The sequence below is a fragment of the Syngnathus floridae genome, chromosome 19 (assembly GCF_059516105.1).
Source record: "Syngnathus floridae isolate MCC-2025c chromosome 19, RoL_Sflo_1.0, whole genome shotgun sequence".
NCBI classification, from domain to species: Eukaryota; Metazoa; Chordata; class Actinopteri; order Syngnathiformes; family Syngnathidae; genus Syngnathus; species Syngnathus floridae.
Genome location: NC_142431.1, coordinates 5759946 through 5783674, shown reverse-complemented (window position 1 = coordinate 5783674; position 23729 = coordinate 5759946). Strand labels below are relative to the sequence as shown.

The window sequence follows — 23729 nt, the reverse complement described above, 5'->3', positions numbered from 1 at the left end:
CTCTAACAAGCCTGCAATCCATCATACATGTAATATGAGCCCAGCTATTAATATGAGGCACATTTCTTCCCGCTGGCTCTCTGCGTGACTTGGTCACGGTGCAAAGCAAGCACGGAATAAAATGGTGGCAGAAATTAGCCTGCCGGCCACTCGTATGACTAACAAGATCACAGTAAACAGAAATCCCGACCGGTCATGCGGCGGTAATGTGACAAGCGTCCCGCTGTGGCCCTCCGTGCTTGTTTCCCGGCCTTCAAAGTCCGTTTGTCAGACATGTCACATTTACCAATATTTAATTTGTCTGGCAATTTAAAAGTTACCTTAAAATGTCACTAAGGACCCTGTAAGAGTGTTGTCATTCACTTAAATTTGTGTTATTATATTTTCGCCGCCGCCGCAGCTAAGCTATAAGAAACGGCTTTCGTTGTTTATAGCTAGCGATAAAAGCCGCTATTTTATACGCACTGTAGTAAGGTGAGGGGAAAGCGTGAAATATTGGCAAATGAGCGTCGATATAGATCTAACTACATCAGAGGTGATAACAGGGCGGGAGGTTGAATGTTGAGTAATTGGCGGCAGAGAATTAATACAGTGCAAATTTAATGCAGCCGCTTTTATCGGAGTGTTGGAACAGTGATTTTTCTGCCAAGTACGTTTCCGTTTTTACCTTTATCTTGTTGACTGTTGAAAATTACAGTAACATGAAAAGGTGTGAGTTGGTGTGTTTCACCAAAGTTTCTTCTCTCCCATTATCGAGCGAATTCATCTTTTAGAGGTTGAGTACGTGTCTGGATTTAGACTGGGGGGGGGCGGCTGTCAAGTTTTATCGAGCGCTCTCTTTTCTTAGTCGGAAGGGAGGAGACGCCCTTGCCAAATGAGCCTGGCGGTATGACAGCCGCCCGCGACATCTTTACTGCCTCATCCTCCGCTGACTTATGCATATGCTTACCACACACACACACACACACACTCAGTTTCCTTGTCTCCAGCGGTCCATGTTGTCATGAATACATGGCCGTCGCTACCTCGTAGCTCGTCATTCCACCCGAACAGAAAGCACAACACGATGTGATCGCTGATTACCCCTCTGTTATCTCCCAACAGTTGTTTTCCCAACACGCTTTACGGTGGAGGCGATAAGCTGCGAGAGGATTTCTTCCATCCCTTCTTTTTGTTGCATGGCCGAGTGTTGGCTCGCTGAAGCTCGAGTGATCGTAGTTGTTGGTATGATTTGCAACCCCTCCCCCCCTCAAAATTCACTTTCTTCTTCCAACTCCACAAGCTCCCACATGGCTCAGACTCCAAAGTTGAGAGTCAAACTTTTAAGACTAAAAAGTTTTTGATAAGAAAGGTTAAAAAAGTGACCTCTCTTTATCTTCCTCCTCGCCGTAATTCCTCCACGCTCTCGATACTGAAGTTCTTTGAAGCCTCTGAACTCTTTGTGTGCTTTGCCCCACCGCACATGCTGGAGGATAGAATCTCAAAGCAACTTCTAAAGAAATTACTAGGTGATTGATGTGTGGAATAAAAAAATGAAATAAAATAATAACATCAATAATAATAATAATAATAATAATAATAATAATAATAATAAATATGTGCATACTTTCCACTGCCAATAATACTAATAATGATACTAATGATAATGATAATAATAATAATAATAATAATAATAGTAATAATGATAATAATAATAATATAATAATAATAACAATAATAATAATAATGATAATAATAATAATAATAATAATAATAATAATAATAATAATAATAATAATAATAATAATAATAATAATAATAAATATGTGCACATTCTCCACTGCCTGGGTGTCTTCTCCAACTATTTTCAACAGCTACATCTCCCTGTCAGAGTAACAGATTGGCCAGATAACCCACCAGCTCTCAAATTAGAAGTGTCAGTCATCCCACTCCCCCTCAGTACACATGGTCCAATGGCACCAATATGGTGACAGTTTCTCCCTCCCATCCATTTGAGCGCCGCACTCGGCTGGCTGGCTGCGATGCGGCGGTCCTTTGGCGCGATGATTTTTGTGGCGCTGACAAGGGATGTGCGGCCAAGATATGGGCTACTCCTGAATGGAGTATTTAATCTGAGGACAGCCATTGACCTTCTGGGCCTGTTTTTACAAAGCAGTCAGATGGGTTAGCTGTTACTTTGTCAGGGTGGCTGATGAGCTTCATTGTGCCGTGGCTTTATGTCCTCTCTTCATCGAACCGAAATGTCAGACGAGCCTGCCCGTGGAGGCCGCTTCGCCTCACAACAGCAAACACAGGAAGAGCCATTAAGCGCGTCGCGGTAATAGGTCGAGCTGATGTCAACAGTGTTTCAAATGAAGGCCATTTGAAATCACGTTTTATTATCTTTGGAAAATGCCGCTTTATTGAAATTACTGAGAGCCGCCCGTGAAAGGAAGAATGTGTGCGCTGAATGTGTTTTAATACGGTTTATGAATAACACCACATCATTGTTTATTTAAGATCAACTGTGACCTTCAACATACATATGGAACCAATACACTACAATAGAATGCAAATGATTTAGATCCTTATGCATCTGTGATTTTTATCTCCTGGCAAGCACTCTTTTGCTTTCCATAATATACAGAACCTCTCCTCCCATTTCATTCCCTTCATGTATAAATCATACAACTGCAATTGCAGACAAATCGGCCCTTGGTGGAAAGGATGCCAAAGGGATGGAATCATGCAGACTGCAGTCAACGGATGCTAATGAGGCGCCAGTGCTGGCTGCAAGTGATGCTGACATCTGCTGGAGTGGTGTCATGACAAGCCAGCCAAGGCCATTGGTATGAAAAATGGGCCCAAAAAAAAGAAATCTGGACTTTTACAACAGGTAAAATCGCTAATTTTCTTTGGGAGAACAGTGTGAGTGATTTGTTATCGAAATGTGAACAAAAATGTTCAAGTATGAGCTATAAGGGTGCTATTAAAGTGCAGATCAGCAAACTCAATACTGTACTGCCATCTAGCGTTCAAAACCGCTCAGTGCAACAAACCTGTCTTCCGTTAATACCATAAACTGGTTCCGGGAATAAAAATTAAAAAGTTTTTGGAGGGGGAGGGCCTATCAGAGAGGCAATTAGCACTTCATATATTTCAAAATCATTTCAGTTGTTTCTCATGCAATATTCTAATTTCTTAAGATAATAAATTGGAGGGGGCTGTTATATTCAAAATTAGAAAACATTTTAGTCTATTTATTGAAACGGTATTATTTGTTTCACGTTATGAATTGACCCATAGAAATATATTTAGTTTTCCACTTTGATTGATTGAGCTGTACCTACATGTGATATCAGCAATAACCAAATCTGGAATAAATCTAAAATAGGAACAAAGTGGAAGCAAATAGTGTAAATAAATAGATAATATTACATTATAGCACAGAGTAAACCCTCTTTGCCCGTTCGGAGAGTACACATCTTGTAATGTGCATATTTCCCCACACGGTGGCAGTGCTGGACCATATTTATAACTCCGCTCTCTGAACTAAGAAAAAGTGAAGGATCAGCCTGACTACTCCACTGTATGAATATTATCGTGTTTTTAAAGAGCAATTATTGTGAAGAAAATTTTTTCATGGCGAAAGAAAAGGCACTAACACCCACGAATACTCTTTCATTTATTTACCGTATTCCTTTTCAGCTATTGTGCAAAGAGGTAACAACACACTCAACCATATCGCAGGAAACACATGAAGCTGTTTGGATTGAATTTGCAATCAATAGCAATTTCTGCAACGACGTTACTCAAACGAAAGTGACGCTTAATCTGAATCTTGCATTTGGGAACTACTGAATAAGCAGCTCTCGCCAGGGCAGGACTGCTGAGTGTGGCCATGTGCAGACTTTACACTTGTAGTTTACTGCAGCGTGACGGACTCCACCAATGGGCCAATGCTATTCTCGGGCCTAATCGGTCGACCTTTATACCGTCGTAATGTCTATTTTTTTGCAGCGACAGCAGCATATAAATGATCTACTTGGCACGTGCACAGTACGTACATTCAGCAAACAGTCGAGTGGCATTAAATTACTTTTAGTATCTAGTTGTGGAAGTGAGCACCCCCCCCATAATCAAAGTGGGTGGATTCCATCAAATGATGTGTAAGGAAAAAGAACATCCATCCAATCTGTGTTGACATTGAGCTGCAGTCTTGATGTGCAAAAGCTTTTGAACCAATTTTGAGTAACATTCATTCAAAGTGCTCTGTGTGAAAATTCAAAATGTTGTTTTTTTTTTTTCCCAATTGCTGTTCACTTAAGTGGCAATTACATTGCGCAAATGCTCATTAAGTGGGAATACTCAAACCATTGCATCAATCTTGGTTGACCTTCCAACGAACAAAAGCAATCCCTTTTATTTGTTTTCTACTCCTGAATGAAAGGCACCTGCTTGCTTTTCCTGTCACATTCACACGATTATTCCTAGTCCTTGAACGTTGCAGAAATGAATGTCTCCGATATGCGCGTAGAAACATGAAAACATTTTTTCGAGATGTTTGAAACAATCTGGTGGCGACTCTCATGCAAAATAATTCATCAAGTGTAAAAATCTGCAGGAGTGTTGAGTGACTCATCCTGAATTGAATTCCCTCTCTTCTGTACTTGCAGCAATGGGGGCGTTGTTATCCTCAGCACTTTGTATATATTCCCCCTGTTGTGAATTTATCATGCAAGATAAAATCTTCAGAAGCTGCTTTGCTTTGGCTTATCTCCTAAATGAAAAAGAAATGTAACTGTGCCAATTGTTATGAAGAGGAGCGTGCGTCGATAAGGACCCTGTAATGTTCAGTGTTATTTGAAAGGGGACATATTAGGGGAAAATTGACTTTTAAATTCTTTGTAATGAAATTCGGGATGAGACTGGAGTGGGAAATCTGCTATCTGTGGGCGGGTAAATAGCTAAATACCTTTGGTGGCCATTAATTTGCAGACTGAAGGTAAGCAGAGCTGCACTGAATTTCGTGCACCTTACCCAGTGGGGGTTGTTGTTGACCGTCGTTCGTCCTCCACTCCTGGACAATCTGTCATAAAAAGTTGTAGTTCACATTTCTACCACTTGAGGGCGCGCTGTTATTTGCCCACTCACTGATCAACGACTAGGCTCACCATCAGTCAAGAGAGGGGGACAGGATCAAAACCACAACGGAAACAAAACTGTGCTGCCTTCAGAATAAATAATCAAACAAAACAGTCATTGGCGTAATTGTTGTATTTAAAAAAAATGATATATGCTGATTCTTAATCTTATAAACGGTACAATAAGCATTCATATTACCATTAGTATAGTATAACAGAATCATCAGACTGTTCATCCCTGGGGGAAATTCATCTCAGGAAAAACAATACACTACACTTTATTAGGTAGTAATATAACAGAAATAGCTTCTTGGGTCACAGTATGGAACATGTTAAAGTGTCATTATTTTTCCCCTGACCATAATTCGGCTGGTTATCAAAATAGCGATGATTATCAAAATGTTCAGACGCAACAATATACTCGTAATATTAGCTCAGAAAGTATCACGCAGAACCATTGAGGGGGGGGGGGGGGCACCATCAGATAACAGGGCTGGGGTGTTAATGCATGAGTGATTCGCCATTCTCTCGAAAACAAGCATGACATTAATAATATGTGAAATCCACAATTATAAAACAATAAAAATTAGTTATTGTTTATACATTACCACTGTATGTATGGAAGAGGATTAGGGCCAGTAAAGAAAAGATTTTTGGGATTTTATCGGATTTTGACTTTTTTGTCAGAATTCTGATTTTAATCTCGGAGTTCTGTGGAAAAAAAGAGTCAGAATTCTGTCAACCTGTTTTTTTTTCCTTGACTGGCCCTAATCCTCTTCCAATGTGCGCTACCCCAACCCCAAACATGTTCTTATTGTGAAAAGCCCTTTCCGGAAGTACGATCCTTACCTTCCCTAGTCATTTTTGACACCGGCAGATCGTCACAGTCCAGCCTTGCAGCTCATACTCTTTACCCCAGTGTGTCAGTAACTCTCTCGGCCGCCTCTCCAGATTGCACTCATTGTTCCCCCCCTTGCATCCACAGAGTTCGTCTGCAGCCTCGTCAGTCCCGATCGGATGCTTCTGGAAGTCAGGATTGCATGTCCAGGTAAGGACCGCGTTTCTTTCTGTCTATGTAGCGGTCCGTAAAGACCCCCCCCCCCCCCCCCCCCCACACACACACACACACACCCGTTAACCTCCAGCACGCGACATCACCGGCCTGTTGCCTGCGTCCTCTGCCGCGATCGGTGCGCGATCGGCGGTGGCGCAAGCAGCTCTCTGCTCGATCGCGTTATTTTTGATTTAATCTCCGGAAGGATGTTGCGCTCCGACCCGTGTACGTGCTTCCCCATTCACCGCTCCCATTGTCGCTTGTTCCTGTCAGTAAGGCGGCGAAGAGCAGCAGGTAAACAAACCCGGCGCAGCTGCTGAACTGTCATGGTTGTTTGCATGCAGCCTTCCGTTTTGATTTGCGGCATTAGTTGAAGCTAAATGCTGCTACGAGTCGTTTAGCGTAGAAGCTAACTGTTCGTCTCGTGTTGTTGGCGGTCCATATGTGTGACCTCCACCCACGCACTGCAATGCAACTGGGTGCCCCCCCCCGCACACATTTTGGTTGTTGCCTCTATTGTGGATGCGTTGCTGCTGCATGTTGCATGAGCTCATCATCCAGGTCAGGCGTGCGTTTGTTGTCAAGTGGAGGTGTGGTTGTGATCCTCTGATATAATCATTGCAATATCGCACCGTGACTATTATTGATTGTTTTCATCGTGGCTCACGTCATTAAACTTATACATTCGGGTAAAAGTGGCTGTCAAACGTTCTTGTTTGTGCCTAAAACATGCTGGAGGTTCTTCAGAGTTCTCTGCTTGTCAACCTTCTTAATCACATTATGCACGGTCTTTAGACATGGCTTTATAGACTTTGGTGATGTTTTGAATAACATTCTTAGAGTATAAATATGCTAATAATGAATACAAAATACTGCAGGACCTATTGTACTCTCATGTGAATTGATGCCATTGCGGTAGAAAGTCGACACCCATGGAAAGCAATGCATCATTAATGTTATGTAATAAAGTCCACCCCGATAACGTGACTGATTGAGTTAGCGGCCCGAATCTATTCATGAATAAGTAAACAGTCGCACATATTGCCAGGGCTGGGCAGATGCATCTCAACTCTTCTGCATTATTTCCCCACAAAGCAAAGATTGTTATCATCCTTCACCTTTGGCGAGTTCACAGGAATGTCTGCTGCAAGTTGTGTACTTTTCCACAAGGCCCTTGAGTTCTCTCCTCCTCCGCCCTTCATCTGAGCCTCCACCTTCCGTAACATGTCTGTCATCATTTTTGACTAATGACTTCATTAAACTTATTAGTCCTACTTTGCCGGCGAGGTCAGATATCAAGCACGGCGAGCCAAACTGGGCGGTGACTCGTCAGACAGTTTTATCTGCATGAAACAGGGTGCCTATTAGTGGCGCGAGCATAAGCCAATCCCGTGTTTAGTTGGCTGCCGCAATCCTCCGCTGAGTGGAATTTTATTTAAAATAGCATTTGGATTTGTTTTTCATTTCAATGCCGTCTGCAGAAGCAGCAGCAGCAGCCTGTCACCTGCACAGCAGGCGCCTCTGTTTGCATGAAAAGACATTCTAATTTCAACCGTCACAGTGTTTTGGCTCCGTGTACTATGTGTGTGTGTGTATAATGCTTGATATTGGCTCCGCTGTGTGTGTGTGAATCCAAGTTTGAGATAGCTGCTACACCTGGTACCATGTTAGAATGCGTATTTATTTGGAGAGAGCGCTCCAATCCCTGTTCTCGCGGCTGCTGCAACCTGTCAGAGGTTCTCGGGGAGCCCCTCAAAGAGCGCGCCGTCCCGATGAGGCTCGGCCCGGCACGGACGCCGTGCAGCTTGCAGTGTGCTTTCAACTTTCAACAGCGAGGGTGTGCGTTTTGTGTGTTGACTTACTGTATGTGTGTTTCAAGAAGAATTGTTGCTGCTGCAGCTGGCAATGTGGGTCTTCCAACTTTCTGTCCCTCCTTACTTAAGATGTCCAGAAATACTGCTGGACCGATCATAAGTTAACATTTAATATTGTACATTAACTTGGTCCATATACTTCTTTCAAAACTGTAAAAATGCCTTCTATCCACAAATCCCAGGATCTCCAGTACCTATGGTCCATAAAACAACTCTGTCAGCACTATTGATACCGGAACCAGACCTGACAGGGACCACAGGAGAAATTTTGCTAAAACTCAATTTACCTGACACGAGTGCATCGTCTAATTGCTATTCAGCACACATTGGTCTCCATCCCAAGGCTGGACTGCATCCATCCAGGCATCCATTCTAACACTGGCACATCCATCTCTGTAGCACTCTCAGCATGGGAGTGTCCTGAAAGCACAAACCCACTAGTGGCATCCACGGTTGGGTGCCACATAAAAAATGTGGGGCAAAAAGAAGCAGATGGGGATGAAGGAGAAATCTGGGGGGGAAAAGAACGAGGTAATAATTGGGACAGCTGCAGAACTTGAGGCACCAAACCGTCGCATCACATGGTTCTCTCCAAATCTCTCTTCCCTCCATGTCCCTACCCTAAAAAAAAAGAACAAATTTAAATGCGAGCAGAGACTCAGATGTTGACCGGTATAATCAGAGTGACGCTGGTCCAAATGGGTCTTGCCCACTGACATGAAAAAAAACAAGACTGAGCTCGCATGACACAATTGTTTGTGAATTTTAGTGGCAACGATGTTGATCCCTGAGGTACTACTAATTCATATCTATGACCTCCGTTGAGAGGTCAGAATTCCGAGTCAGCTCCAATGAGTTGCCCTGAAAGGGATCCGGTATTTCATTTAGCATGAAGCCCGAGTTAATATGGAGTGAGGTGTTTGATTTCCCATCTTGATACCCTCATCAGCAATCTGGTTTTATATCAGTTTGTGACTTTTCTGCTTGCCATGGGAGACACTGGGCAAGATTGCAAAGGATTGGCTTGATTGGATTTCAGTGGCTGCCTCACCTGACCCAGCATGGTGCTGAGAAAGATAGCAGGCAAACAATCAGACTGTGAGCACGGCGAATGTAGGGCAAACGCTGCCTTTGTAGCCGGCAGTCGCAAGCATTCACAGAACAGCGCAAAAACTTCATGAATGTCATCTGACAGCTTCACCGTTGCGTAATGCACACACCAAAAAAAAAAAAAAAAAAAGTCAAATGGAACGCCGTCAGGTTTTAGTCTTTGGTCATTCCAAATGTATTCATGTGCAGTGTTCTGAAGAATAACAAGTGACTAGCATCCGCCGTCCTCCAAGCGTTAACATTTAATTTGATTTTAATAATACATGGGACATTAGTGGCGTAAGCTCAGTTTTGTGCAACTGGCGTGGTATTCATCCCCGCTAAATGATCATCGGATAAAATTGGACGATTTTGAAACTGTGTAACCGGCCCGCATCACCATTTTCGATTTCTTACAAGCAAGGCGGTTTAGTCGAACGTGAGCTCCGATTGACTTGATTGTTAGCTACCGCCCGCAAGCCTTAAATAGCGGCGGCATTATTGCAACATAATTAGCAGTCGCAAAGCAGTCGATTCAATTCCGATTTGATTATCATGATAGATTTGATTCGAGGCAACGTCCCCTTTTGGATAATTGTGGGAATGTCTCCCATTGGACCTCGCAATGTTGTGATATTTCTCGGTACTAGGTGGTCTGTTTACCCTGACAAGTATCTCTCCCCGATCGCATTACTATTGATTGAGCAGTAAACGAAATTTATAGCACTAATAAAGCAAGCTTTGCTCAAAGATATTGCATTCTGTAACGCCCGAAATATCAATACGCACGGTGAGCTTATGGACCGACTTCCGATTTGTCTGTCTCCATACACGATGAATTGTTAACACGCGTTGCTGTCATGTTTGTTGACGATTCCATCAACTTCACATCTCTTTTTAAAATTGCAGACCTAAATGATTCTGTGTTGCCGGAGCAACCGTAGCATCGCTGGTAAAAGAGAACTCCGTCGGTTGGACCCCAAAAGGCCGTCCGGTAAGTGTCCTCTTTTTTTTTCTTTTATTTTGAAGAGGTTCGATGGTGTTTTACAGTCGGGCGAGATTTGGAAAGCAAAAGCCACTTTACTCGTAAGTCACTCTGAGTTGACTTTAGGATATCGGCGTGTTTCCTTTGCGCGTCTGAGTAGCGCGGTGGTTTTTTTGCGCGTGACCTTTAGTCCCCTATTCAGTATCCGTATGAGTGGCAGCCTTGGCATTTACCTATGGCAAAGTCCTTGGCAAAGCAGCAGGGGAGCCGTTCGCAGCAGGCGTAGCTGTCATGTCGCCGCATGAGTGTCCCGTCACATGATGTCACCTCCTCCCTCGTGCATATTATTTTTTTTGGTTATTGTCATTTTTTTGTGGAGACTGGATGAAATCCAATTTGGTGTCGTCTAATTATCGGGATTAGAAATGCACGACGCGATCCAGTTGTTATCAAGAGCTGTCCCTCGCCATTTAACGAAGAGGTATCTTAATTTGAGAGGTAATTGCACGCATAGAATTTCTATATTTGTCCTCTGGAGAAGGAGGAGGAGGAATGTTACAGCAAGACGGCAGGTCAGCCGTGTGATCGTCAAGGTTCTCTAAATATCCTCGTGCATTGGGATCCACAGCTCTGAAATATCCAAACAACGTTTTTATTTTGTCTGTGCAGAAATGTCCTTGCGCCATTCTCTCCTGGCAACGTGCAGACTAATTGAGGCTCTGTATTTTATTTTATTTTTTTTCTTTCCGAGCCACATTCATCTCAGAGGCGATGTTGCGCTTGCAGATGATTGTCTCGTGGATTAGCATAACAACAAAGGATAGGCTTAGCTTTAATTCCACTAACTCTTGACCAAGCTTCTTTTTGTTACCTCGTCTGCCGGTCATGTGGATTAGCAACCCCCCCAGCCCTCCTCAATGGTCAACACGGACTTTTTTATTTTTTAAACTTCCTAATTGTGACTCCCGATGAGTTCTCTCGTCTTGAGCTGACAGCTGCAGTGACAGCGCTAGTAAAGTTCCGCTAACATTTGCTTAATATCCTGCATTGTTGTGTGCTATTTACCAAACACTTATTTTTTTTACCCCCCCGTGTTTATCGAGAAGCCATTTAGTCCCAAACAATCTGTTTTTGCTACGCCGCGACTCGGAACCGTAATCCCCCGTCAGCCTGTTTGAAGTCAATTGCATGTGTTTTTCCTGGTCTTCGATACGCTTGAAAGGGACTCGCGTGGACTTTTGTCGTCCAACAGATTGTCCACTTGGGTGTGTTTTTGTGTGTGTGTGAGTCAGAGAGAAAAAAAAATGCACATATCAGCAATCTGCATGGTTTAATCTTGTGGTAAAGCATTGTGGGTTTCCCTAGCAAACAAGTGGTGAGGCATGCAAAAAGGAATTTCAGGCCTTCCAACAGTGACGGCCACGCCATTGACAAAGCTCCTTTCAAAGATTAACAATCGAAAAATCGTATGACACAGACGCGCACACACATGCCCACACACCCTTGGCTGATTTGTTCCGTGGTTACGCATGGTGGTTTTCTAATTTCGCTTGTGGTTGATATTAAGTAAGATTCAATTCCTGGCTCTTGCTTTGTTTAAGGTTACTGGTCCAGCCTGTAGCATTTCATTTACGCCAACTTAACATCGCCGCCACTTGGCAGGACCGCGGAAAGCGGCACGTATAGCCACAAGCTCCGGGTAGCGTTCAGTTTGAGTTGGAAGGACTGCCGCGGCCCTTTGCGGTAATTCAGCGCGCCGCATTTTTAATCCCATTATCAGAGCAAAGCATACAACAACTAACAACATGGCGAGCTTGTTTTCTCCGGCGCTTTGGGGCATGTGGGCGAGCGGCGGGGGTCGGCGAGTTGCGCTAGACTGGCTGCTGGAGCAGGTGACATCTGTGACCCAACACAAGAGCGGACACATGCTCCTTCCTCAAAAGGCTTCTGGCACCGCGCTCATGCCGACATAACACAAACACATTTTGAAATCATTCACCTGAACTCATTTTTACATGGAATGTACATCGAGGCATTTCAGAATGGGGAGCTTTTATCCAATCAATCAATCAATCACTCAATCAATCAATCAATCAATCACAAATAATCACAAATAATCACACATAAATGTAAATTAGAAATACGAACAAATAAATAAATAAATAAATAAATAAATAAATAAAACTACCTAGTATATAAATATTGCTCCACGCCAAAAGCAATAGAAAAAATCATCAGCGAACCGAGGTCGATTTTTATGCAGTCATTTCATATTTTGTCGACAGAGGCTACAGTAATTGTATTTCTAATTTAATGCCAAGATAACCAAAGGCAAGATCGATTAAACATAAAACAAGAACACAAAGCGAGCGCAGACCTTGTTGCCAAGGCGTAAACATTTGTCACCTGGAAAAAAAAAAAATCCATGCGATGGCTATTAAAGATTTAATATCTTAGGTGTCCAACACATTTGTAATATGAGACATATGTTGAGATTTTCAGCGGTGCAAAAATTCACTTTGAAAGCGAGCGAGTGTTTGCATTTCCACATGCAGGGCTTATTCCATACTGCCTACATTTGCGCCTTCCAAATGAAATTGAAACTCCCCTCGTCCGCTCAATCAAATGATTGATCTTCCTTTGCCTCGCTTTCTTAGCCATTATGTCTAACCGAAGCACGAGCTGGCCGGCAAATTAACTGTATATTAAAACAAAGCTTCAACTTTCACCTAATTCACGTCTAATTTCCCGTCAGTGAACAGAATGTAGCGCGGGCGATAACGAATGTAACAAAACGATTGTCAAAAGCGATGCGCTAATCCGCCCCAGTCAAGACTGACTGTTAAATTATCTTTTAATGACCATCACGATAAACAACGTCACCATCCAAGTTTTTTATCTGTCCTTATTTCTCCCCATGCTTACTCACCGGCTCCCGACAATGGAATCGGAATTGCAGGAATAACTTAATAAAGCGCCGTCTCGCCTTCTGACCCTTCTATTTATTAAATGTGATCACCTCCCATTTAGGTGAGCGCACGGACGACTTACTTACTTTCCGTTTGCAAGTCAGCTCCACTCAAGTTAGTCACATGACATTGGCCGGAGCTCAGCGGTGCACGAGGTGGCCGTCTGTTCCCACTGTTAGGTTCTACACTCCCACTGATTGTCCAGATGGACCCAATCTGAGCGTTGCAAATTTTATCCGAGAGCCACCGGCAATTTTCCCCGCTGGAAACGATGGAAAAATTGCCTACAAATCGTTTTCGGAGAGTAGAAACATTCAGTATCGCCGAATAACCGAAGCCAATGAAAACATTGCGGAGGGAAGAAAAAAACAAGAAATTGAACAGTTTGCACGTGACTTATTTTTGACCGGAGGTCAGTTCTCAAAAGATGTCCGTGACGATACTTTGAATCGACGGCGCGAAGCCAAACGGCATGTCTTTCTTCAATTTTGACGATGATCGATTCCGAGTTGACAGTTTCAAGGACAGCACTCGGAGGAATGATTAGTTTACTGTTTGGCGGAATACTCGGTGACCGTCTACAATTTTTACATTTCCTACATTGAAATATAGCTTGACTTGGAGGTTGTCATGATTTATGAATAGGGTGGAACTTGAAAGGTCAAAATTATTCACATTTTGAAAGCCCCCCCACCCCCAAGAAAGCAATATAAATACAAGCAATAAGTTAAGAGTCAACTGGCGTCTTCGTAAAACTTTCCAGTTCGTAACTTCAAAGTGAAGGTAGTCTTTTTTTTTTTTTAAAGCAGATACCATGAATTCATTGCACAGTGAAAATGCACAAAAACCCAAAGATCATTCAATTATTCAGTGCAACTTTGCTCTTCTGTTCTGTGTTGGCCTGCTTCACACTCATAATAAAACAAGTTCAGTTCACTCGAGGCGCACACACACACACACACACGCACATACATACACACTTGCGCGTCTTTTTTCCCGTATTCTTCACCGCACACTTTTGCTGTGAGTGCTACCGCAAATCTCGGAGCGTCTTATTTGTCCTCAGCCTGGTCAATTTGGGTCACATGGTCATCTCTCTTGACTTGTTTTCATCTTTAATTCAGCCATCTTGGCTCCTCTTGAAATCCGTCGTCCGACCATGTGTGGTTTCCAATTTTACACATGCGACCTCCCCTCGCCAATCTTTTTAATTCCCTTCCTCTCAATATTCCTTCACAGCGCTCCAATTCTCTTCTTCCCTCCGAGTCGTGTCTCTTCCCGCCCGCCCGCCGCCATCTCGCCCGCCCGCAGCCTTTAATCATCCCCGTTTCCGCTCGCCTTGTCACATTTGGCCCCCGCGCATGTCTGTCCGTGCCTCGTCACAAAAGCCCGGCGCTCGCTCGGCTGACATGGCGCCGCACCGCCGACGGCTTCTGATGTCCGTGGCACATGCGCTGACCTGTTCCCCCCCCTTCGCTTCTCCGAGCTGTGACATCATCAAAGTGGGACGCGGCCCCGCCCTGAGGGCTTTCAATATGATAAGAACCACTCCATCAGAAGAGGGAGGAGAAATAAATTACTTTTTTAGCCGCACACTTGAAATTTCCAAGCGAATCAGGCACCAAAGATCTCACGAAGGGATGACGACCGTATGCAAATGAAGTCCAAGCACCCAGAGACTCTTTAAATAAAACATCGGGGTTAAGGACACGAGTCTGCTTTTTTTCCATAAAGTCTCGTCTCATGGAGCGGAAGAAATTCATGTAGGCTGGCATTGCGGACCCTGCTGGGTGAACGCATTCTGTGGAGTCATTAGCACAATGAAGATGGACTACTTGTCTCCCTCGACCTGATTACCACAGTACAGTGGAGCCTTCAAGGGCGGCCATTTTGAGATGCTGGTCACTCCAAAGTTTGTTTGCTTTGTGTTCACAGCTATGGTTTAATCCCAGCTCAATCCAACCTTTCCCAGTTGGACCCCCTCCCCTCGTTCCCATCGTCAACCACATGACACAAAGAGCGCAACAATCATCCTCCGAGCATATGACAGGAAAGAAGGAAAATCAATGTTACCCCTTTAAAGCCATTAAATCAAACTGACATAGATGGAGTCTCTCCCTGTCGCAAGCCAATCACAAGGCAGATTTGAATAATAGCTTAAAAATAGTCTTCTACTTAGAAAAAAATATTAATTGGACGCACCAGTTTTCATCAGACAGCAGTTTATGATCATTAAAACCCCAATTACAGTCTGCCAGCGCATTTTCTGTTTTATGTCTCGGGGACTATTTTTTCTCCTCATTATTGTTCAAATGTCACCCTTTGATCCAGTTTCTGTTTGGTCATTTGATGGGAAGGTGAGCCGGGCCTTTTTTTTTTTTTCCCCCAATCGCGATACTCCAGGCAGGTCGGAGCGGCGAAAGGCCGAGATTAGATCCTCCCCCTGATGTCTGTGATGGCGAGCTGACGGAGCGAGAGAAATGGCAAAGGGAGCCCCATTAGGATGGAGCCCACACTGATCCATCCATCCAGATTGACGGCTGAGAGGACTGGCGAGCGGTCGCCGTTCATTAATGCCGAGAGTCCAATCACAGCTCCGACGCGCAGCGAGCCAGTCGTGCGAGAAAGCGGGCTGGTGGAGCGTGGGCGCTGATGGCTTCACTGCCTCAATTGATGGGTGCTTAGAGGAGACGGAGCATCGGGTCGGCCGTATCAATGACTCGGCCATACTTTGAGGCCAGTATCGACTTTTGTTCTGTACTGTTAAAAATTTTCCTCCCGGCGTCTCAAGAGAGGATGACACCAGAATGGTCGTGCCAACAAGTCACATGGTCCATAGAGAGCATTTATCCGCTTTAAAAATAGATCCGGCTCCAGTCCGATCGCTGCAATCTCTGTTATTGAATATGAAAAAGATTTTTTCTGTCATCTAATAGCAAAACTGCCGTCAATGCCTTCGTTCAAGGTTCTCCCCCCTTTTGCTCAACGCTTCCCCTTTTCGCTTTATTATGCGGCGCCGTCCGCATGACACAGTGACAAATGGTGTCCGTCTCGTCACATGACGCACGAGCCTTGGCCGCACGTGTGTCGCGATTGCCGAGTGACTGATAGCTGGACGTGTCAAAGGCATGAAAGGGAGGCCTCGAAGCACCTCGGAATGAAATCAGAGCAGGTTCTGCTTCATCCATCAGCGCCGCCGTAATGAATTCCAGGAGGCCGAGCATGCTAACAAGTTCATTATTCCAGCTCGGTTTAGGAGTAATTACCATTTTGCATCCAAAGCTATTCCAGTCCGGGTCGCTCTTGTCAAATTAAGCCAAGTGTGAATGCAGATAAATATTTGCATAAGGCGCACTAGGTGGGCCTCGGTGACACGTCTCCAGCGTGCCCGTGTTTGTCTTGGCATCGGGCTGCGAGACCTGTGAGAGGGCCCGATTTGAACTTTGGCTTCCGAGTTCACTTCTTTTTTTTTTTTGCATTATGAGGCTAGGTTATGATTTAAAATGATTAAGGGGGGAAAGCAGCCCAACCTTGTGTTTGTCTTTCTCCACGCTCGTGTTGCAAATGTAACCGAGGAAAGCAAATTCTCACAAGTACCCTTTTGCTAAGGTCCAATCGGTTGATTGATTCACGACGTGGCATTTGGAACTCCCGATTGATTCTGTGAAATGTCAGTGATTTGACTCCCCCCCCCCCCTCCCTCATCGTACTTTGTATCATCGGCAGCGGGTTAAATGTGAAAATATCTGATGACGCCAAATCGAGTGATTCACCAAAACAAAACATTTTAATTCCTCTTTCAGGTTCATACGGGGATGGCAACTGTGTGAGTTAACGTCACAAATCCTCAAATAGATATGACTTTGGAAAGCCAGTACTGTATATTTGCACCATAAACTAAAATATCTATTTTCTCTCCAAAATATGAACTGTGAGCGGGAAAAGAAAAAATAATCTACTCAATTTCTGCAGGGTGGAAATGTTGTTGCTAGGCAACTGTTGTTACCGTTCGACAGGAACCCTCAAGGTAAAGAGATTGTTGGGGGGCGGAGGCGCTTTGGCTTTGCAATACAGACAAATAAGTGGACAAAATGGCAGATTCCACCATCGTGAAGTTTGTTTTGATAAATTGTCACTCCGCCGTGTAAAACAAATGCTTGCCAAAGCATTTTTCTTCCCGGTGATAAATGGAGCCAGAGCACCGTTTTCTTTTTTTTTAAAAGCTACATTAGCGGTGACTTCAATGATTTTCATAAATTGATAAGAGTAAGGTTCATTAGGCTGCTTTTGATAGTCCCTTTTAGTGGAAATGCACTTTGGGTCATGTGGGGGCCCTCGGATTGTTTTTACTCCGCCATTTTATTTGGCTCGAACTCGTCCCTCTCTCTGCCTTTGGCAAGTGTCTGACATTGATGCAAGATTTTCTTAACACGATTCCTCATTTGCCCCCTCAGATTGGAACGTGGGATATTTATAATCTCGGGGCACCGGTTAATGGTATTTGCAAAGTTAAATCAGTTTAGTGCATGTTTTCCATAATGGCTTTGACGACACGGCGTCGCCGGCGGCTCTGTCGAGAATGCTGGAAAAATGGCTCTAATTTGGGCTAATGGGGGAGTCAGCCGTCATCGTGTCCCTCGGTGGACTGCGACGAGCTCACACACACTTATGACACAATAGATCAAGACGAGTTGACGTTTGTGAGTCGAGGGGGCGGGGCTTCTCCGTTACAGGTACCGAAAATGTAGACGAAGAGGTTAATCGCTAGCTAACCTAATCAAATCATTTGTCATCAGATTAGATGAAAGTGCTTAACCTTGCTTTGGGCCACTGTCTGCTCGGAGATAGATGTGACACGACGGCATGAGGCGCACGGCTGTCAAAAAAAAAAAAAAAGCCGCAAAGTGATTATGGACGATAAACGACTGCGGCTTTTATGTTTCCAATCAATGCTCCTGCTTGAAAGTAAAAGGTGCGCATGGAACTTTGCAACGTGAGCTGGGGCGTTTGACTGCGGGTGGGTTGTTAAGATGGGAGGGGGGCGATGCAGTGATTAAACGACGGACCTCGGGATCCCCCCCCGGGTGGAGCGACGTCTGACTGCGGCCAGGCAGGAGTGCTGCAGTGGCTAGTTTACATTCCACAGCCGGCTAAGCTTCACCAACCTCAGCTCTGCTTAGACATGCACACATTAATACATCCGCTCACGCCTGTATGCAGCATATGCCCTCATCATTTCCGTGATTCATATTCACGTGATCGCACATGCTCGACCATGTCAACATTGACAATATTTGTTGGGAATTTTATAAAAGCATATACCCCATGTGCCCTTATTGGGTTTCATTGCAATGGAAAGTGAAGCAATCCCAGCCCGTTTACAACTGTGCGGAGCAGTTTAGACTTACCCCCCATGAGACCCATTACCAGGGGTCTGTGGTTTGGTCTCTGGGCGGCTTCACTGCTCCATGCGCAAAGATCAACTTCGTGAGATGACTTTATTAAGGATAGCGGTGTTCCCGAGTGCTAATAGGGTACAGTAGATCATCTGTAGACTGTCAGAACTGAGCCAGGCAGCTTGTTTGAGCTAAAAGATAAATAAAAAAACAACACAATCCTCATAAAAGAGTTTATTGCAATGTTAAATTGGCATACGGATGAGTTTGTGGATCGTGTCCCTAATAAATTGACACAATGACGCTGCTCATCCAGGGACAGCCATATTGACTTGCTAATTGCAGAGTCGACAAAAATCCTGCCAAAATGTAATCCGCTCCAATTTAGGCAATTGGAAATCAATAAAAAGAGTGCTCAATCAGTGGCCCGAGTATTTTATTAGTCTCCTTCGTTGTCGCCAAACAACACCTCTGAGACTGCACATTGACAAATATGTAAAACTGGCTATGCGATTTTTGGATCTGTCAGCAGTGCTAGCTACTCCTTCCTCTCGCGTTCCAAAAATCATTTATGTAATGTTAATAGAAGTGTCTCGATCGCCCTTGGGTGTTAAGTGGTTATGTGTCACTCAAGCGATCCAGTCACTATATTGGACCCGGCTCCACTTGAACATGCCATCCGAAAATCTGACAGCAAATCAACTAAGCCAAACATTGGAAAAATAATTCAGGGGATGCCTTCTTTCGTCGACTTTCGGAACACGGTTTTATCCGCAGAATGAAGGTCCATGCAGAGAGGCAAACCAATTCTCGTGACATTAATATGACAATAAATGCATCCAAGTCTCCAGTTTAATAGTAGTGAGAAAACCACCTGTACGCACACGCATGGCCGTCGCCACGGGACGTTAATTCAAAGCATTTCCCGGCTCCCCTTGCCGTCCCGCAAAGCCGAGTTAAAAGGACATGAAACGCAGCATGTTCCTTTTTTTTTTTCCCAGGAGAAAGATTATAATGAGAAAGCGCCATTATAGGTCCAGCAGGAGTCCGCGCCACCGAATCCACTGCCTTCTCTTTGTTAGTTAAGGGATAGAGCAGCCTTAGACGTCCTCGCGCTCGGCTTGTTAGCCAGCGGTAATGACCAGGCTGCGCGGAGCCAGACAACCAAGCCAAGCCGCTGGCAGGCCCGTCCGTCCTCGGCTCGGAGACAAGAAGGAGAACGAAACCAGACACCGCAGTAAGGAAGGGATAAGATCGAAACGTCCACGGAGGAGATTTATGGCCGCGGATTGTTATCAACATTGAGTCAAGCTCAAGATGGCAACTTGCACCTTTTTTGTTTCATCATGATTGATTGAGACAAGTGTTATTATTGTAAACTTCAAACTCCCTTGTTGGTTTTAAAATGTTTTTAGTGATGCGATAGCTTCGTTTTAATCTAACTGGAATTACCGGAGGTAATGAAAACGCCACTAAGAAGGATGGTACTGAGAAAATGAGGAAAATTCGAAATGTTTCAACACAATCATGGAAAAAATAATGCAAATTATGGAAGCGGTTTCTAAGTGCATCACAAAACGCTTTAGCTGTGTCACATTTTTTTGTACTTTCATTGAAAATACATTATCAGGAAAACGCCCCCTGCTGGTGATATATTTTCTCCCCGCAACAAATCTGCACAGCATCAATACATTTCTTTCCCTCCACTGCATTTATCATTTTTTATTCTGCTCCTACGTTAAATGGTTCCCAGATGGACCGTATTTATTTATGATTCGGAATCTATTCCGACTCATATCCTGCGTGCGGAGCGCTATTGTCACGCTTCTTTATTGTGTTTGTGTTACACGAGCGGATCAATAATGCAGCAGACGACACACCGCCCGTTTGGATTACAAGGCGATCTAAAGCAATAACACGCATCGGCTCCATCAGGAATTTGCGTGACAGTCGCGTGTTGTCGCACAGGTAATCATTCCAATGCACTCTGACGGCCCCGAACCCGAAACACGGCTAGGCAAAGGAATCCGGAGCAGTCGAGACCTGTTGACTTCCTTATTTTTGGGGACTTTTTATTTTTCACCATGCTTCAGTTTGCTGAATTGAATCCATTAATAGTGCCTGAGGGATGGATTTGCTTTTGAGGAATCGTTTCATTCCTCAGCTTGAGTCGTATTGATAGCTTGCATTTCCGGGCAAGTCTTTAACGGAAAGCGCCGTTTTCTCCCCGTCGTCGGCGTCAAAACGCATCCCGCAGCGTGTGCATCATAGCTATCAAGCGGACTTTGATTATTCCGCCGGCCCCTCCCTCATTGCGAGATTCTCGACTCCGAGCGTAATGTTGTGTGAAGACTCGCAAACATTTTTTAGCGATGGCAGCGGCGAGCGGCCACGCCCACCGCGGCCTCGGTGACTTTGCCAAGTCCGCCCACATTACCTCAGCCACCCCCACCTCATTGTGTTCTGTCCAAAAGCCATCTTTCATCCGGACTATTGATGCGGTCCCAGCTGATACAGCACTACTTAACTGGAACCGGGCTGGCTCGTGTCTTGATGCGCATCAACCTGTCCCTGAACCAGAAACAAGCCGAACACAACTTTCTTCCCTATTTGCATCTCGTCCCAGAGGGCTTGTGTGTTGTTTACGCCGCCACCCTGCAAAAGCATCTGCAAACGATGATAAACGGCAACTCGAAGATCCTCCAGCATGATAAAATTCCAGCGCATACCAGCAGTGACATCAAGAACTAGATGTGCTCATGTGACCGGGGTCTCTCATTGTCTCATAGTTTCGCCCCAAATATGGAAGTCTTTGCTATGTGTGTGCAGACCAAGGCCACGTGACGAAAACATTTTCCACACCGCTCTGGAACTTTTATCCAGCCGAAGCTTTTATGTCAAGGCATTCAACCGCAGAACCTTCGATTTACTAACTTTGTCGTCTGAAATGACAGCCGTCAGTCATCTCGCCTGTCAAGCGCTCCCGTCACTTGGTTAGCCAGCATTGGCTGGACGGCGCGGATCAGGAACGCAATGCAAAAAGCCTGCTGAGCAAGCAGAAAGATTGATGGACGACGCTGTCTGGACGACTGTCAGCACCTGCTGCAGATAGACGACCAGCAGGATGCGATGCGCAAGTCTTGGCGTGCATCTCTTCATTGATTAATCGATTAGGGGTTGGGCAAGACTGCCTTGTTGCTTTTCCATCTTAATTTTTCCATCTCCTGAACACATTTTCAACAACTTGTTAGAGAACAGTAACTGGGGGCATTCTCCTTAATATTATATTAATATATGTTATATATTATTTTTATTTTTTGTATATATATATATTGTTTTTTTAAATGTTTTTTTTAAATTTAATATACATATATATATAATTATTTTATATATATATATATATATAATTTTTATTTTATATATATATATTAATATATATACACGTATGTGTATATATATATATATATATATATATATATATATATATATATATATATATATATATATAATTTTTATTTTATATATATATTTTAATATATATATATATGTATGTATGTATATATATATATATATATATATATATATATATATATATATATATTTTATATATATATTTTATATATAATATATATATTATATATATAACTGCACCTAGGCTGTCTTTTTTAAAAAAATTTATTTTATTTTAATAGAACCTAACAGTTCGGCCCAAGCACGGCCGAGAGAGCAAGAGAGTGTGTCAGGTGCCTCTTCCACTAACAACATACAATATTGTGTGTTCAAGCAAGCCAAGGGTGGCTACTCGTGAGTGATGACGGCGTCCCTCCGGCAAAGCCCAAACCCTCCGCTCTGCTGACGGCGACTCTTTTGCCACAACAGATTAAACTTTTATTGAAGCGGTCAAAAGAGATTATGGCATTTGCCACTGCATCTTGCAGAGTAATAGCACTTGGGCACCAGGCTTCATACATCAACCCCCGCCCCGTATCTACAAAATAACCTACAAAGAGGTCACAATCGAGCGGAGACGGGGGGGGGGGGCATTCGAGTGTAAGCCGATGGCCCGTAAGGCACCGAGTGAGAAAATGGGGAAGTCGAGCGAGCAAACCAGAAGCACAAAAACCGTGACGGGGACAAAGCGTTCCGTCAATATGATGTTTGTTATGAGGCATGATGAAAAAAATGGAGATGTGAGGGAGCCAGCGAGTGGAATTAAGCAGAAGTGTGTGTGGGGGGGGAGGAGTTGCTGTCAGCCGGCAGGTGCACTGGTACAAAAGCTCCAGTCTGTCTCTGTGTGTCAATTATTTATTTCATAGTCTCCATTTATATTTATTCATAGCTGTCGTCAGTTCATGGATGAATACAGAAGGATGCACCTTTGGGCATTTTGGAGTCTTGAAGAAATTGGAGCATGCAGAAGGAACTTGAAGGGATGGACTGGAGTGGGAGGGGGGGGGGTCAGGGGCTGCTTCGGAAATGTCACTTATTTAAGCAGCCTTGAGGGAAAGCGTCTAAGGATTTAAAAAAAAAAAAAATGTCGCGGTCTTTTTAATTGAAAAGATGAACGGTAGGGCGGCCATGTTGTTTACATCTCGACTTTTTTTTCTCTCCATCCCTTCTCGGCTCGGGGAAAAGCAAGCTTTTAAGAGTGACCGTAAAATAAATGGATATGTCACTCTGTGCTGCGGGGATTCTGAGGTCACAGAGCAAAGGCGATGTGGTTCAAAGACAAAGAGTTGAGCTAATGTAGCAGAAAGTGATGAATCGGTTGGAGCTGCTCTGTATAAAAGTGCCCCTCTGTATTAGTCCCGACTCGCATCCCTCGGGGAGCACTCTTCAGCCGTCCCCCCCGCCTGCTGCCTTGCTTTCTACAGCCACCATCTTTCTTCCAATTACTACCTCCCCGGCTTCCACTTTACCTACAACACACTCTTTATTTTGACCCTCTCTTCTTTTTTTTCTTCCTACCTCCCTCTATATTCTGAGTCGCCCACCTACTGCCTTCATCTCCTCTGTCAAAGACATAGAAAGAGACCACCTTGGCTCGTATTGGAATTTTCTTTTTTTTTTTTCCTCAGCCTGGGTATAATGGGAGTCAACCGCACATCATAAATTCTGGGACAGAAGATGAGTGAGGTGAAAAGGCCTTGGCTGAGCTGGGAGTTTTTATTGAGAGCTTATTGCTCGAGTGGTGGCACAGCACACTGTTTTTGGGTCCTAACTGTGGTGATTTGGAGTA

General features: G+C 44.1%; 1 protein-coding gene and 1 long non-coding RNA gene across 5 annotated transcripts in view; one reads left to right on the top strand and one right to left on the bottom strand.

Moving 5' to 3' along the window:
* The window catches only part of fut8b (fucosyltransferase 8b (alpha (1,6) fucosyltransferase)), a 99559-nt gene that overhangs the window by 43679 nt on the left and 32151 nt on the right, over nt 1-23729 (top strand). The window contains exons 8-10 of one of the 3 annotated variants that reach the window (XM_088361016.1): nt 2683-2875; nt 6109-6171; nt 10050-10134. The gene's annotated coding sequence lies outside the window, so the exon portion shown is untranslated. Of the gene's footprint in view, nt 1-2682; nt 2876-5977; nt 6172-10049; nt 10135-23729 lie in introns of those variants that run through there. The other 2 variants (XR_015854258.1, XM_088361015.1) reach the window with 2 other exon arrangements.
* Nucleotides 3654-13838, bottom strand: LOC148381851 (uncharacterized). Of its 2 annotated transcripts, XR_015854260.1 has the most exons (4): nt 13055-13838; nt 8040-8672; nt 5973-6146; nt 3654-5068 (listed from the first exon to the last, which is right to left on the bottom strand). It is a non-coding gene; the product is annotated as an uncharacterized LOC148381851 (long non-coding RNA). The 2 variants fall into 2 exon arrangements; XR_015854259.1 differs by lacking the exons at nt 8040-8672; nt 13055-13838 and adding an exon at nt 7296-8033.